This window comes from Empidonax traillii, unplaced genomic scaffold, assembly GCF_003031625.1.
Source record: "Empidonax traillii isolate 1590-97213 ecotype Southwest subspecies unplaced genomic scaffold, ASM303162v1 scaffold992:size1346157, whole genome shotgun sequence".
Lineage (NCBI taxonomy): Eukaryota > Metazoa > Chordata > Aves > Passeriformes > Tyrannidae > Empidonax > Empidonax traillii.
The window spans coordinates 39142-44734 of NW_020956185.1; the positions used below are offsets into that span (position 1 = coordinate 39142).

General features: G+C 40.0%; 1 long non-coding RNA gene across 1 annotated transcript; it reads left to right on the forward strand.

Annotated features, from left to right (window-relative positions):
• Positions 1 to 2937: 2937 nt before the first annotated feature.
• LOC114067994 lies at positions 2938 to 4957 on the forward strand. Its single transcript, XR_003573501.1, has 3 exons — positions 2938 to 3392; positions 3487 to 3593; positions 4021 to 4957. It is a non-coding gene; the product is annotated as an uncharacterized LOC114067994 (long non-coding RNA).
• The last annotated feature ends 636 nt before the right edge of the window (positions 4958 to 5593 follow it).

The following is a 5593-nucleotide window of genomic DNA, read 5'->3' on the forward strand; positions in this document are numbered from 1 at the left end:
GAGCGCCTTGGCTGTATAATGTTTGGAGAGTCTCTGTTTTGCACTGATCTTGAATTTAATGGACCTGAAAAGCAGCTCTTGACAAATATTTTGTAAAAACTGAAGCACGTTTAGCCAGATCTCTGTGTTTGAAAAAACGACATTTTGGTTGAAACACTGTTTTGTCAAAAATAACACTAACTAAATTCTCTGCTGAATTTATGCAAACTGCTCAGCTACTCTGAACTTTGTAACCTAAACCCTAAATATTTATTCTAGGCTCTTTCACTTGAGTCACTAAATATGTTTCAGTTGTTATGTTTGTCCACAACTAGGTGGGCGTTTTGGATATTATGAAACTTTTGATTAATTGGTACGACTAAGTATCAAATGGCATATATGTGATCTATTCTGCTACTACCAGGTCATGTCCTGATGACATTCCTAGCAAGAAATTCCTAGAAATGAAAGGGAACCAAAATATCTACTGCTATAAGCATTGCCACATCCAGCAGCACGTGGAGGTGATTGAGGAATGACAGCTCCATAACTGCAGAGGTCTCATCAAGTCTTCTTTTGAAATACAGATGTCTTCAGGTAATGACTTTTAAGACTGATTTATGAGTTTTTGCTTCATTTTCTGCTTGTCCTTTCCCCTCACTTTTATTGTGAGGTTTTTTTCCCCTGCAGTCTGTGCCCTTCCTTTTGCAATTAAATTTCACTTTTGGCTGTGAGACCTTTTAGGATGAGCTGGAGTTTTACAGATACTTCCGGTTTTATGGACACTGAAATTAGTCTTAAGGGAAGAAATACATAACAAATGCAGTAACTTATTTCTCTCCTTTTTTTTTTTTTTTCTTGATCATGGAAATGGGAATATTGAACTGACTGTGGTGGGATTCTGCTGGGGATTTTCCAGTAGAAAACCAGTGGGGCAGGTGTTGACTTTGCTTTGGCTCAATGCAACATGGAACGATCTCGATATGTGCGTGTTATCACTACCTATGTGAAGCAGGAATTGACCTTGAACGTCAGGTTTTGTCCTCTAAAGCTGTGAAGACCTTGATCTGCCTCTTTTCAAGTGGTATCTTTGTTCTCCAGTGTGATGTGGAATGCTTGTTCAGGAGATTTCACATATGCAAACTGGAGCAAGGTGCCTTTTTTGACTGATAACTGTAGAAGGCACATGGTTCTGAGAGATAAGTGCTGGTCTTGAATTTTTCTTTTTCTCTTAACAAAGAACTGGGAACTTCTTGTTAGCCATACCAACTCCTGCAGCTCTTTGCTGTTTCCTTTTGTAGGTACCCTGAGTTTTGAATGCGTGGCAAAATGCAGTAAGTCAAATATTCCATTTTTTAATTCTAATTTAATAATGTTTCGGGGTGTATTTCAAACTGATGGCAAGAGTGGGTGTTTTGTGATTGTTGTTGTATTGTCTGCTTTGTCACTTGTAACTTTGCTTGATATTTTGAAATTTCAGGAATGTAGTGATATTTTAGGAGATGATAGACCTGCTTTGCAGGGGAACTGGAAAATAAGGTGTGAAACCTGTTGCCTCACATTTTAAAGTCAACAAAACTGCATAACACCTAATTGTTTTTGCCAGACTACCCTTCAATGGGCACTGATGATCAGGATAATTAATTGCATAACAATTTAAAAGCAAAACATGGAATTTTAAAAATAGTTCCAAATTAGAGGATTTCAATAAATATTTGTAACAGAACAGGGTAAAAAAGTCAGTTATGTAATGAAAACATACGTTAGTAATAAAATATCACCCGTCAGGAACACTGTTCTATCATGCCATTGCTCTCTAGGGAGATGACGAGTTGAGAAGTGATTTTAACAAAACAAACTCTGAACAGAGGGGATGCTTTTATTGGTGATATGACACAAAAAGGCAAATCATTAAGAAAGTGGTGCCAGGAATTTTTGCTGTGTGGAAACATAAATTTTGCAAAATCCAGACGGTAATTATCAATATACAGGCTGGAGATGATGGCCAGGGCATGGGATGTGCTGGGTTACTGCATTAGCCAATGTGGGAATTGCTAAAATCCTGCTGGTGGTTTCCAGCAATCCTGGGTGTCACCCAAGATGCACTTTCAGGTGCATCCAGTGACATCCAGCCAGAGGGACAGATATTGCTTTTCTGGAAAAAGGCAGGTGTCATTGCCTCAACCTGCTATTAGCTAATTATTTACTATTATTATAATTATGATGTTACTAGCTAATGTTATCAGCTGTTATTTTACAGCTACAAAATGAGCCAGTTGCCCAAGCGAGTAAGTGATGTAGAGCCCCCGGCTGGAGCTGACAGTGGTGGTGCTGTAACAGGTAGAGCCACTGAACAGTTCTTCAAACTGTTTTTCCTGCTGAAATCCCTTTCAGATGAGATGTTGATTTCCTTTCTTCTCATCTGTTGGGATGTCAGTCTCTTAAAAAAAAAAAGAAAAAGAAAAAAAAACCAGGTTAGAGAAACAGCTGTCAGGAATGGCCTGGTTGATTTTGCTTTAGGACAAGCTGATAGACCTTTTGGGTCCCTTTCATCCTTTTTCCTGTGACTGTAGGTGGCCCCAGTAACATATATATATATATATATATATCTATGTGTGTATATATTTGTTCTCTCCAGCCTGCTGCATTTTTTCATTAAAAATATTCACTAGTTGAAAGGAGCAATCCCTCTTTAACTCAGCATCTTTTGAAATATGTAGGTATAAAAAAGACACTCATTATTCAGTGCACCTCCACAAAGATTCCTTCTTAATCCTGACTGTGTGTACTCATCCCTTGGTTGAGCCTTCCTGTGCAGAGGAATTTGAGTTGATTCACATTCCTTCATAAATGCATGCAGGGTAATACATCAGACTTTCTTTCCCTCTAAGCATTCTGATCAGTTCTTTCCAACTTTCCAACTCCATTAAAAAAATCCATGTGGTAGGTGAGGGAACCCCTCAGAGTATTTGCTTTGCTGTGCCATTTAGCTGTTTACAAAGCCCAGGGCTTTGCTTCTGATACGCAGTCAGTAAAGGGCAACAGAGTATTTTTATTTTTAATTGCAATGTAAATGTGTGTGTTGGCCTTGTAGGAGGCAATGTGCTGACTCTCGTGAGGTTACCCTGATCAAGGACAAATTTGACCAGAAAATGGTACTTTGAGAGAATATTGGCAGTCAATATTTTGGTTTAATGCAGAATTTTTGAAAATCGGGGGAAGCAGCCAGGCTGTTGCTTGGGCCGTGTCCAAGTCATTTCACTTACTGCTGATCCTTCCCGTTTTTGCCTTCACAGCTCTACTCGTCCAGGCCCAGGCAAAGAATTGCTTAAACATCTACAGAAGTTCCTTGTTTTCTTCTTGAACTGGATCCTGGAGTTGTGCTAAGCCTTGGCATCCACAGGGACCTCAAGGTATTACTGTGCCTATTCCCTGATTTAAAAGGAAAAAGAACGTGGAACTCCCGAAGCTTCACGTCTCTGAATCAGGCTCTAATTTCTTTTTTAGATGGAAAGTGCGGTTTTCTGGGGAAAGGAGCTTGCTGGTGGAGCAAGTTCGAAAAGATCTTAGCAGTTCCAGTAATTACTCATTTCATCAACCCATCTATATTTAAAGTGAGCTAAACCGAGTTCTTTCCTGCAATGTCTCCTTCAAATAATGCTGCTTTACATTTGGAGAGCCAAATAAGGAAACAGAGCATAATCCTACCAGAGTTTCTTTGCCCTTTGGTTCCTACAGCTCAGGGACTTGCTGTAACAAGAGCACCCCTTTCTATGAAAACCTTTTTAACATATTTGACAAAACAATCTCTCTCTTGAAGAAAGTGGGAGCATTTTTGTGTATGTGTGTGTGCTTTCCTCTAGCCTTGGCTCTTGAGGACATTTCTGTCGATGCACTAAATGAGCGATGCATTTTGGACAGCTTCTGTGTTCTGATTTGTTTTCTTGTGCTTCTTTTGTTGTTTTTTATTGGTTTGTTGTTTTGTTTTTTTTTTTCCTTCCCCCTCCTCTCCCTCCCTTCTTCCCCTTTTCATTTGTCTAGGAGGGAAAAAAAAGAAAGCTCCTCCAGTGTTGTTTCCTGCAAAGACCATTCTTAAGAGCTCGTTGGACAGCGCAGGACTCTTGAAGTGATAGCTAATTGGTGAAAGAAAGGCCCTGATTGTCTTGAGGGAGCTGGAAAGTGCTGCGTGTGCTGCTGAAAGGGACTAGGGAGAAGGTGCCTGGTTTCGCCGAGCAGCTGCTGCTGGAGATGTTTGGAGATTACATCAGCATTGGAAAAAAGGGGCAAAAAAAAAAAAAAAAAAAAAAGAAGTCCAACTTCACAGAGAGGGAGTTTATGGAGGTTTTTTTTTCCCCCCCCTCTCCCTCCTTCCAAAGGTCTTCTGACAATACTGTCATTGTCAATATAAGAGTTGTTAATTCTTTATGAATAGCACATGGGGCCTCTTGACTAAATAGTACGTTACATGTCCCAAATCTGTCAGCTGGACTCTTCTCTCACATGCTAGTGAGATCACTTTGATTGGAATGTTAGAGGAATCGCTGGGCTGGCCGTGCAGAACTGAATACTGCATTATATAATTAGATCTCCCAGAGTATTTTGTTCACATTACCTCATTATTCTAGCTTAAATATGGAATCGGCCCTTTTGATGATTTTGCTGGTTGTAATTATATTAATACGATTCATTTTGTGGTCCTGTCTTAGTGCTTACATAGATCATAAACTGTCCCGAAGGTTTCCTGACTCAAGGAAAGAGGACTGAGAGACTTCAAAAGGCTCCTTCAGGTTTGAATTGACAGTGTGGGGGGGAGCTGCATAAGGTAAATGGAGCTGGAGCAGCTTTTACTTTGGGATCTGATGAGAGAGAAACGACGTGCCGAGACTGCAACCGAGTGAGGATTCTTCAGAAAGCCACGTGCTGACAGAGGAGAAAGAGTGACAACTGAACCAGCCCAATGACTTCCTCTCCAGCTTGGGCATGGGAACATCTCCCTTCAGATGGGAGTTATACTAAGCCAAACATCCTAAACCTTGCTGCATACCCAACTCAGTTTGGCATCTGCTTTTAAGAACTGTATTTTCTGGTGTAGAAATGGAAGGACTGTATTGCTTTGCCTGAGGCCCACTCAACCTTTCTTTTTTTCTTTTCTTTTTTTTTTTTAAATTCTTTCTTTGTTAGACAGATTTCTCTGTCATGTAAAAGTGAAGGTTGCCACTTGGTGTGCTTACTTCTGTATCTCTTGGTAGCTCATGTGATGGTGTCAGAGCTCAGCTACAGAATTCCCATCCGAATTTCCCAGCCCATTCACGACTCTCACGTTCCTACAGGCTTATAACTGTTAATCAACCTGAAATGCATGTCATTGACTTGAAATCCAGCCAGATGACAATAAATTAAATGTAGATGTAACCAACCCCTTGTCTGTATCTCTGGTTCTTAACTTTAATGATGATTCTGTCTTTTTTTTTTATTTTCCAACACCAGCAAACCACAGAGGGGAAAGTGAAATGTTGTCTATTTGATGTGAAGACATAACTTTGATGATGAGTAACTGGAAAAATGGGCACAGTTATCCATTTTTCTTCTTTCAGTTAACCATCCCTATTTGCTG